The 9,406-nt window shown below is 38.0% G+C and overlaps 3 non-coding genes across 3 annotated transcripts; all 3 read left to right on the top strand.

Moving 5' to 3' along the window:
- Positions 1-4,939: 4,939 nt before the first annotated feature.
- Trnat-agu (transfer RNA threonine (anticodon AGU)) lies at positions 4,940-5,013 on the top strand. Its single transcript has one exon. It is a non-coding gene; the product is annotated as a tRNA-Thr (tRNA).
- A 992-nt stretch (positions 5,014-6,005) lies between these two features.
- On the top strand, positions 6,006-6,079 carry Trnat-agu (transfer RNA threonine (anticodon AGU)). Its single transcript has one exon. It is a non-coding gene; the product is annotated as a tRNA-Thr (tRNA).
- Positions 6,080-6,168: 89 nt separating this feature from the next.
- Positions 6,169-6,242, top strand: Trnat-agu (transfer RNA threonine (anticodon AGU)). The gene has a single exon. It is a non-coding gene; the product is annotated as a tRNA-Thr (tRNA).
- The last annotated feature ends 3,164 nt before the right edge of the window (positions 6,243-9,406 follow it).

The following is a 9,406-nucleotide window of genomic DNA, read 5'->3' as shown; positions in this document are numbered from 1 at the left end:
AATTGCAATCATTTTAAAACAAGAATGTCTTCTTATCGGAACGTTGAATGCAAGATGAAAAAGAAAAAAGCAAATTTGCACGATTTTCTTATTTCAATTCAAGCGAGGCCGAAATGTTGCTGAAACAGCTCGCGATATTTACGAAGCGTTTGGCCCAGGAATCACTACTGAACGCATGGTGGTTCAAGAAATTTGAAGTTGTGATAGATTTGTGGGAGTCTTCCTCCGATTTCTTATGTACCATGTGGAGTGTAGATGACCATAGGCTGTTTGAAGGCCGTATTATTCCAAGATTCATCATGTTGAAATTCTGAGCGAGCACAAAACTTTACCGGGCACAATCGTCGAGGCTTGGTATGTGCGGGACCAGCACGGGTTGTAATGTGATGCCGCACATGATGTTTAACATTCCCCGTGTGGGAAAGGGTTGGGTGAGCTCAGGAAATTGGTTCAACAGATCTGTAAAAATTGCATTTGATGGGCTTGCTGTGCGGATGCCTGGTGTATCACTGGTGTACCGCAGTGAACGAAAGAGATGTCATTGTGTCGGCTAAACAACGTTTTCTTAGATCAACAGAAAGTTGAAAATGGGAAAGAAAATCAGCACCAAGAATGAGTGTTTTTACATCGGCGATGATGAATATCCATGGAAAACGACGCCTAAAACCAAGGTCTAAAGTGAGGGATGGGGTGCCAAAGGTTCGGATGGAGCTGCCGTTCGCAGCTTGTAGTGAAAATGGGTCTGCTGTTGTATCATTATATTGTGTAGGAGGAATTACACTAACAGCAGCGCCTGTATGAACAAGGAACTTTCCACGAGAGAGTGTGCCGAAAATATATAGTAGGCGACACGGCTGGAGAGATGGGATGGAATGTGTCGCACAATCCCACCGGTCTACCCGTTTAAATGTTCAGGTCTCTTGTAGGTGCAGGGTTACACGCATTTGTGTGCTCTTCTTGCAAAACGTTGGTGGTAGAAACACCAGGTAGATCGCGAGGAAGATCTGCGTCTTTGTGATGAGCGTCTGTCTCTCATATTTCGTCCGTAGTTGGGCCGTGACCGTCCGTCCACTAGAAGGGCTTGAATTGCTTTGGTTAAGGCAGCAATTTCCGATAATTCGGGGCTGGAATTGGATGCGGAGGCTGTAGCGGTAGGTTTGGTCGCGACGGTGGTTACAGCTGACGCGTAGTGGTAATTGTTGGCGACGCGGTCGGCGATAACCGTTGTGTCAGATCCTTATCTCTAACAAACATTGGCAGCGTGTGGGATAATTGTGGGAGCAGTTTCTCTAACCAAAGCTGCTGTAAGATATTGTTGTCCATCGTGCGTGCACCGAGCAAACCTCGCATCTGTCTCAAAAGCTGAGAAGGCTTGCGGTCGCCAAGGGTTAACTCGGTGAAAAGTTGTTTCAACCTGGCTGTTTCCGAAACACTTGTCCGTTCAAGAATGGGCTGCTTAAGCGCCGTATATGGATCTTCAGCAGGAGGTGCTCTAAAAATATCCTCTACTTCTTCGGCAATATCTGCTGACAATGCCTCAATCAAATAATAATACGTGTGCACTGAGAAATAATCTTCCTATTTGCAAAAATAGCCTCCGTCTGAAAAAAACATATGTGTGGTTTTCGAGAATTAAAGGCAGGTATCCTGGAGGAAACTCAGCCCTCCATAGCCTAGAAGCAGATTTATCTTCGATCATAGTGGTGCAGAATATTCACAATCTAAAGTTGCACTGAATTTTTTTTTGTGTTTTTGTGAGGGGGGGGGGAATATATGTGAAACGCTCTTTTTTGTGTGTAATTGCAGTAGTTTGTGTTTTTCTGTGCGCATGTGGACTAAAAAAAATCAACAACAGACGAAAGACAGGTAAAAGGTTACAACACGTGGTTAGGCATGGGTGTTGAAGAGGAATACAAAATATTTTGGTGTGGGAATGCTTCCCTTTTGTTTGGTTTGATACTCGGTATAAGGAATGAAAAGTCGGCGTCGAGGGTCACCAATTGTTGCGAGGCCATATAAAGCATGTTCACGACTTAGTAATAAGGAAAACCATTATACCAGTATACATATATAAAACTACATTATTTATTTAAACCAAACAAAACAAAGCAAAGTTCGTACATTGGTGCAGTAATTTGGTAGTCACGTAAGGACGTGTGATTGTGGCTTGTACGTGTTGACCTCTGTGGTAGTGTACACAAATAGACGTTATAGTTCATATTTTTACACAAATGGAGGTTATAGCTCATATTTTTAAACGAGCTTAATTATAACAGTCTTGGATTGTTCGTACTGTGTTAGCTCTACGTGAAAGCATCTTACAGGTAACAATGTTTATACAAGAAAATATGCAAGCCTACCTCACATTTCTATTTGCTGCTCTTTGAGTGCATGCTTATGAAGTGTGTGGGTTTATACGTGTGCATTGCTTGGTGCCAAGCGAAAAAGAGAGAGAGATACAAGAAACAGGAAGCCACGTGGCTAGGTCACTCTCCGGTCACCAGAGCCAAAAGGGCGACAATCGAACCAGCCTGGGAGTTTCAACTCCCACAGATTTTCGTCATCTTTTTGGTGCCAACAAGCTCCAAATGGAGCATTGTTGCATGCGTGCTGTCAGTTCTGGGTTCAAGTACTGAAGAGAGGAAAAAGAGAGCGAAATTTTTTGGTTCAACATTTTTATTTACTTCGTCGCGTGCTCAACTCAACTGAGACATGACGTATGATTGGGCAAGTTGGGAGGTAAGTTGCATGCTTGCGCCAATCAGCTTTGAGCTTGTGAATGAAAGCTATTTAATTTACTGAAGCCGCGAAACATCTTCTCTGGAGTTTGCCACATATCCATCTTTATCATTCGCCAATTTAATTACAAAGGTAGTAATTCCTCACGTGACCTTTGGCAATCTCCAAAAAACACAAATCTCATCTGAAATACACGATTTGAAATCAAAAACAACGCTACAATAACCGTTCATATATTATAACCAGATTGTCATATGAAGACATATGACTATTGCAACAGTAATAGTTTATTTTTTATGAGAAGTAAATAAATTAACTCTTACAAATGTGTAGTTTATCGACGACCTAGTTGATTCTGTGGCGACTCAGACTTGAGGATGCTGAGGGGCGGGTGCCTCTAATTACTACACGCTTTTACTTTCTTTCTAATTCATTGAAATTCGCTTTCCTCTTCACTCCTGGAGGCAAGTAAGTTTTTACAGGAACGTGTTAACTCAGAATATTTTCAACGAATGAAAATTGTTTCAAACCTCAAAAAGTAACAAGAGAAAATGTTAAAAATAATAAGCCGCCGTGAATTTAGAAACTTCTTTTAAAAACGAGGAAATAAAAAGCCAAAATTCAGACTTCGCCAGCAGGCAGTAACGAAGGACGCCACAACGTACACCCAACACTTCCGCATCTTTGACCCGATAAGTGAGACGCAAATGAACACTTCAATAGTTTACATACAATATTTAATCTCGCGCGCATATTCCTACACACTAGCGCGAGTCTAGCGAACAGAAACGAATTACTACTGAAAACTATACACGCATTAACAAGAACAAGGTAAACCGACATACATACATACACAATTCAACGCTGCCAAATATTCACATACGTATATTACATACATATATTATTCACACTAGTTACATATTGACTTGTGACTTCTAGCTCAACTTTCTTTATCAAGGACAAGTTTGCATAAATTAACATTATTATGGTTGAGAATAACATTTATTTTCTTATGAAATTTTCAATATAAAAATGTTTTATTAAAAAAAATCGATTTAGTCAATTTTTGCATTTACAAAACTATGTTTTGGTTTTAGTTAGCGCTTACTAACTAGTGACCCTTTCTATCCTTTTTAATGTTTTCTTTATTTTCATTTTTGTATGTTCTGTATATATTCTGTATATATCCTTTATTTTTTTCTTCCTTCTCTAAAACATAACCCAATTGATACCAAATGTTGATATGGTCCTTGGGGCAATACACAAAGACACTATCGTCATCTAAAATGACCTCTACATCGGTAAACACTGTATGTTTTTCGAGCTGAATAAACATGTTACATTAAATATAAACACTAAAAACATATCCAGTTAGTTAGAAAAGTAACTTATATTGCCTTTGAAAACATTTATTTGTTCTATATTTGTTTTGTGACAACTTTTTCGAATCTATGTGTACAGTAAAACAAACCCCAAACTCACTAAATCCGTAACACTTGCTGATATTCGGTCGCTGGATGCATTCCGAACTATTTACACCTCTCTAATCGGGTAGAATTGCGGCAGTTTTTTTTCTTTTTTTACAATAGATATATACACAACATGTATTGCAGTATACGGTCGGAAAGCTGATTAAAAAAATTCAGTTACAACTAATAACTCACCAAACACATCGAAATTTAATTTTCTACCGACCCGTATACTTTTAAAGTGTTGAAAAAAATGTCTGCACTTCGCCGTTTTCGACGCCATTTTATTTTTTCGATAAGTCAGTCTAAAGATAAAAATTCAAAAATGATAATTTTTACAGTTTCACCGCTTTAAAAGTCTAGAGATCGGTAAACATTTAAATGTTAATGCGTTTGGTGAAAGTTATTAGTTCTATTTATTTTTTTTTTTTTTCGGTTTCTCGATTGATAACTCTACTGTAAGATAACCAAACCTTCGTTGTAAACAGTACTTTCCTTCCTTTGAGAAGGGATTCGTTTATTGCTAATCTTCTAAGCTCTCCCTTCTGGGGAATACGGACGAGGCTGCTCAGACATTTTTATAGTCAAACGGCAATACCCTAAGTGTGCTGGCTTTTCATATGACTTGCGTCTAATCTCTTAACTAAGACAAAAATAACAAGTAAATACGCCAGCTGTGATATCTATTAATAAATGTATATATTTGTGTAGAATTGGTCTTTGTGTCAGCTGGCTCCATAGCTCAGTTGGTTAGAGCGCCAGTCTAGTAAACTGGAGGTCGAGAGTTCGAATCTCTCTGGAGCCTTCTTAGATTTTTTATGGACCGTTCTTTTATGGGTCTGTTAAAATGGATTTTAAGGCGTCAAAATAATTTTAAAAAATACATCTGTACACATTTTTAATGATAATTTTTAATCATCTCGTATGCGTTAAAATAGTTTTAAGAGGTCAAAAAATGGGTCCAAATTGAAAAAAAAAATCGTTATGCGTTTTATACATTCATCTTAGTTTATTTTTAATATTTTTTGATATTTTTTATCAGTTCGTATTCCTGTCACGTTGGTGCATTGGTAAGGTCTCCACTTTTAATTGCTCCAAATTCAGTTGCGAATACTTGTTTTTTACTCTTGAAATCACGACTCTATAATAATATATAAAAAATCAGGACACAATTAAAGTATCATATTTAAGCGTATTTTACGATCGGGAAAAGCCGACCGCCCCCTCCCCCTTAGTTATGAGAAAAAATGATTCTTTGTAAAATAGAATTACTCTATCAGAAAATGAAACGAAATTTCGAATTGCCATAAGCGCTTTAAAATAAATTAAAACGTCAAAAATTATTGATGTAAGTAAAAGAATAAATGATCTTGCCTTTATTTGTTATATATTTGTTTTTTGACTACTTTTTAGTATACATAGTCACTAATTTTTATTTATAGGAATAAGAAAAGAAGCATAATCAAAGGATAACCAACTACGAACTATTTCAAAATCGTTACAATTATAAAAAAATAACAAAATACGTTTGTTCAGGTACAATAAGATTGTTTATTTAATACGATAGCTGAAATTAATATAAACGTTGAAATGTATTTATAAATTTCGCTGAAATTTTCAATACCCCAACAGTTGGCTCCATAGCTCAGTTGGTTAGAGCGCCAGTCTAATAAACTGGAGTTCGAGAGGTCAAATTTCTCTGGAACCTTCTTTCTCCCATTTTTCTTTGTTTTTAATAATTTGCGTTTGTAATCATTTTATTTGTAGATCACTGAGAATGTGTACCGGTCGTCTCATGGCTCCATAGCTCAGTTGGTTAGAGCGCCAGTCTAGTAAACTGGAGGTCGAGAGTTCGAATCTCTCTGGAGCCTTCTTTCTCCCATTTTTCTTTGTTTTTAATAATTTTCGTTTGTAATCATTTTATTTGTAGATCACTGAGAATGTGTACCGGTCGTCTCATGGCTCCATAGCTCAGTTGGTTAGAGCGCCAGTCTAGTAAACTGGAGGTCGAGAGTTCGAATCTCTCTGGAGCCTTCTTCCTCCCATTTTTCTTTGTTTTTAATAATTTGCGTTTGTAATCATTTTATTTGTAGATCACTGAGAATGTGTACCGGTCGTCTCATGGCTCCATAGCTCAGTTGGTTATAGAATAATCTGAGTGTTCAAATCTCAATTAAAGTTGGTTATAGAATAATCTGAGTGTTCAAAATATTTCATGTTGTGCTTGTAAATTTCTTGTTTCTATTAACTGTGATTATTTGCAATTTAATTATTTTAAAACATTTTTTAAGGTACATTAGATTTTATTTATATCTGATCTACCTCTGCATTCCATGTTTAAGAAGGATGTGTCCTCTATCAGAGAGGCGGTAGCACTCTCTATATAGGGATGGCCCGTACACGCCTATATACGCCTACAAAACAAAACTATCCAAATCTCAACTAAAATCAACTTATAAGTTTCAAAAAGCACATATTCTTACAGAGAAGTGTCTTACGAATCCAGCGAGTGTCAGAACGTCGGTTAAAATGTCAAAAGAGAGCAAAAAAAAAAAGGGTATAAAAATGGCCAATTGTTCTTCTTTCTTCTTCTTTCTTCTTTCTTTTGAAACGATGTATCTCGGTGTACGAACGGTCTCTGACAACAGTTCAAGCATCAATCGACTGCTCTTTACACGGAGAAGTGCAGTGACCCATCGCTTTTTAGCTAACTCCATAATTAAATAAGATTACGTGTAATAACACGTTTTAAACACTATATACCCAATATAGACAGACCACTTCGAACACGGAACTTCTCTCAAAAGGGACAGCTCCAAATAATACACCGGATGCTCACAGACGTTCCAGTTTGCCAGTGGCGTATATTTCTTGGACGCTGAATATTTGAGGTGAACGTTAAGGTTTTTTCTTTAAACAGTAACCCACCAGCGTTAATGAAACCACGAAATCTTTATCTCAGTTGATCAAAATTGTTATAATAGTAACCTATCAGCTAGTACGACGTCAAAAAACAATGTTATAAAAACAAATAATTCTTCAGATTTTGGACTGTAAAATATGTACAAAATGTCAATGCTGTGACCAGGATTCGAACCTAAGTTAGCACGGCCACAACGTGGGGTCCTAACCTCTAGACGATCACGGCTAACACTGACGTCTGTCGCTCTTGGCAGAAAGACACATGACTACTGTCAAACTATTGAAAAATAAGGAGGAAACTTGAAATTCTCACGCATGCGCAAAAATACACTATAGCAACCATTGTTAAATGCAGCTGAACCTCTTCGCTCGCTAAGAAAATTAGATCAGACCAGTTCTTCTAAGAACTCACCAAACGCCAAAGGAAATAAGTTAAATTAACCGCAAAAGAAACTGCAAGAAAGTCAAGAAAAATTTAATAGTGAAGGTATGAACATTTTAGAAATTTATAATACTCTAACTGTTTTATCAGAGAGGCGGTAGCACTCTCTATGTAATATAGAACTGATGGAGGACCAAGAAGCAACTCCTAAGGTCCAAAACCCAAAGACCTAAAACCCAGCAGGAAGCGACCTGCTACTAATGGAGGCGGCAATGAGCCGCCTCCTAAAAAAGACAATACTATCATGAATGTAAGTTTAAAAATAAGACTAAGTAAAAATACTAATTAACAAGAATAAAAAAAGCATTGGAAATGCAAAAGGATATAGGGATGGTATGCCAAAAAGTATACAAACAAGATAGCTATGAATGGCTAGGCACATGGAAATAGAATTGCATCCAAAGTATAGCCCTATAGCTTTTTACAACTGTAATGATGGCACGGAATGAAGATTGGAGAAAAGCTATAGGGCTATACTTTGGATGCAATTCTATTTCCATGTGCCTAGCCATTCATAGCTATCTTGTTTGTATACTTTTTGGCATACCATCCCTATATCCTTTTGCATTTCCAATGCTTTTTTTATTCTTGTAGTATTAGACCTGACCGAATGGTTAATTGTAGGCATAGACCGATTCATACCATCTAAAAAATTCCAACAAAAACCTAACAGTCAGCCATGGTTCTCCCGAGATTGTGCTGCTGCCATCCCGCACAGAAATCACTTTTTCCATAGCTACCAACGTAATAGATCTACTAAGACTAAAGCTGCTTTCAGGACTGCCAGCAGCCTCTGTAAAAGAGTAATAAAAAATGCAAGAGAGCTATGTGCTCAGTCCGTTAAATCCAAAGTAGCTGAGCAGCGGCTTGGTTCCCACCAGTTTTGGCAAATAGCAAACAGGATCCTGAACAGAAGCATGCGTTCTATCCCAACCATCATTAATGGACCTGAGATCATCTCGTCAGCATCAGATAGGGCCAAACTATTTGCCAAGAACTTTGCAGCTAATTCTACCCTATGCGACGAAGGCCATCAACTCCCCGTATTTCCTCCTATAACAGACAACACGCAATGCAACATACAAATATCTGTGCGTGAGGTCACTAAGCTAATCAAGAACCTTGATTCCAGTAAAGCAAATGGCCCTGACGACATTCCAGTTATAGTGCTAAAAAAGCTCCAACCAGAACTTGCCCGCATACTTATAAAACTTTTAGCGTTGCCTTAAGAAGTGCTTTCCAACACCCTGGAAAACATCATCAGTATGCCCTGTATTTAAGAATTCAGGCGAAAAGTCATCTCCTTCTCAGTACAGACCAATAAGTCTCCTGTGTGTCATGAGTAAGTTGTTGGAATCCATATTAAATAAAGAATAGTCAACCACCTCAACAGAAACAACCTTCTTGGTGACATGCAATGTGGTTTCCGCTCCGCAAGATCTACGGCAGATGTGCTAACGGTTATATCTCATAGGATTAGTGAATCTCTTGACAAAGGTTTCCTTTTCAGGGCAATTGCTCTTGACATATCGAAGGTCTGCGATAAGGTATGGCATAAGGGCCTACTTCACAAGATTTTCAGCTACGGTATCACTGGAAATGTTTTCTCAATTATTAAATCATTTCTCTCGATAGGTTCATAAGAGTAGTGGTTGATGGGCAGAAATCAGAGGCCCACAGTATTAATGCTGGAGTCCCTCAGGGGTCCATCCTGGGCTCAACTCTCTTCCTGATCTACATCAATGATCTCCCAAAACACATACTTAAATCATTCGTTGACATCTATGCTGATGACACGACCATCTATGGCAACATATCAAAGGCCGTAAATAAC

Source organism: Euprymna scolopes, chromosome 15 (genome assembly GCF_053919585.1).
Source record: "Euprymna scolopes isolate OS-2025 chromosome 15, ASM5391958v1, whole genome shotgun sequence".
NCBI lineage: Eukaryota > Metazoa > Mollusca > Cephalopoda > Sepiida > Sepiolidae > Euprymna > Euprymna scolopes.
Note: the sequence above shows the minus strand (reverse complement) of the source record. Positions and strands in the feature narration are given on the sequence as shown.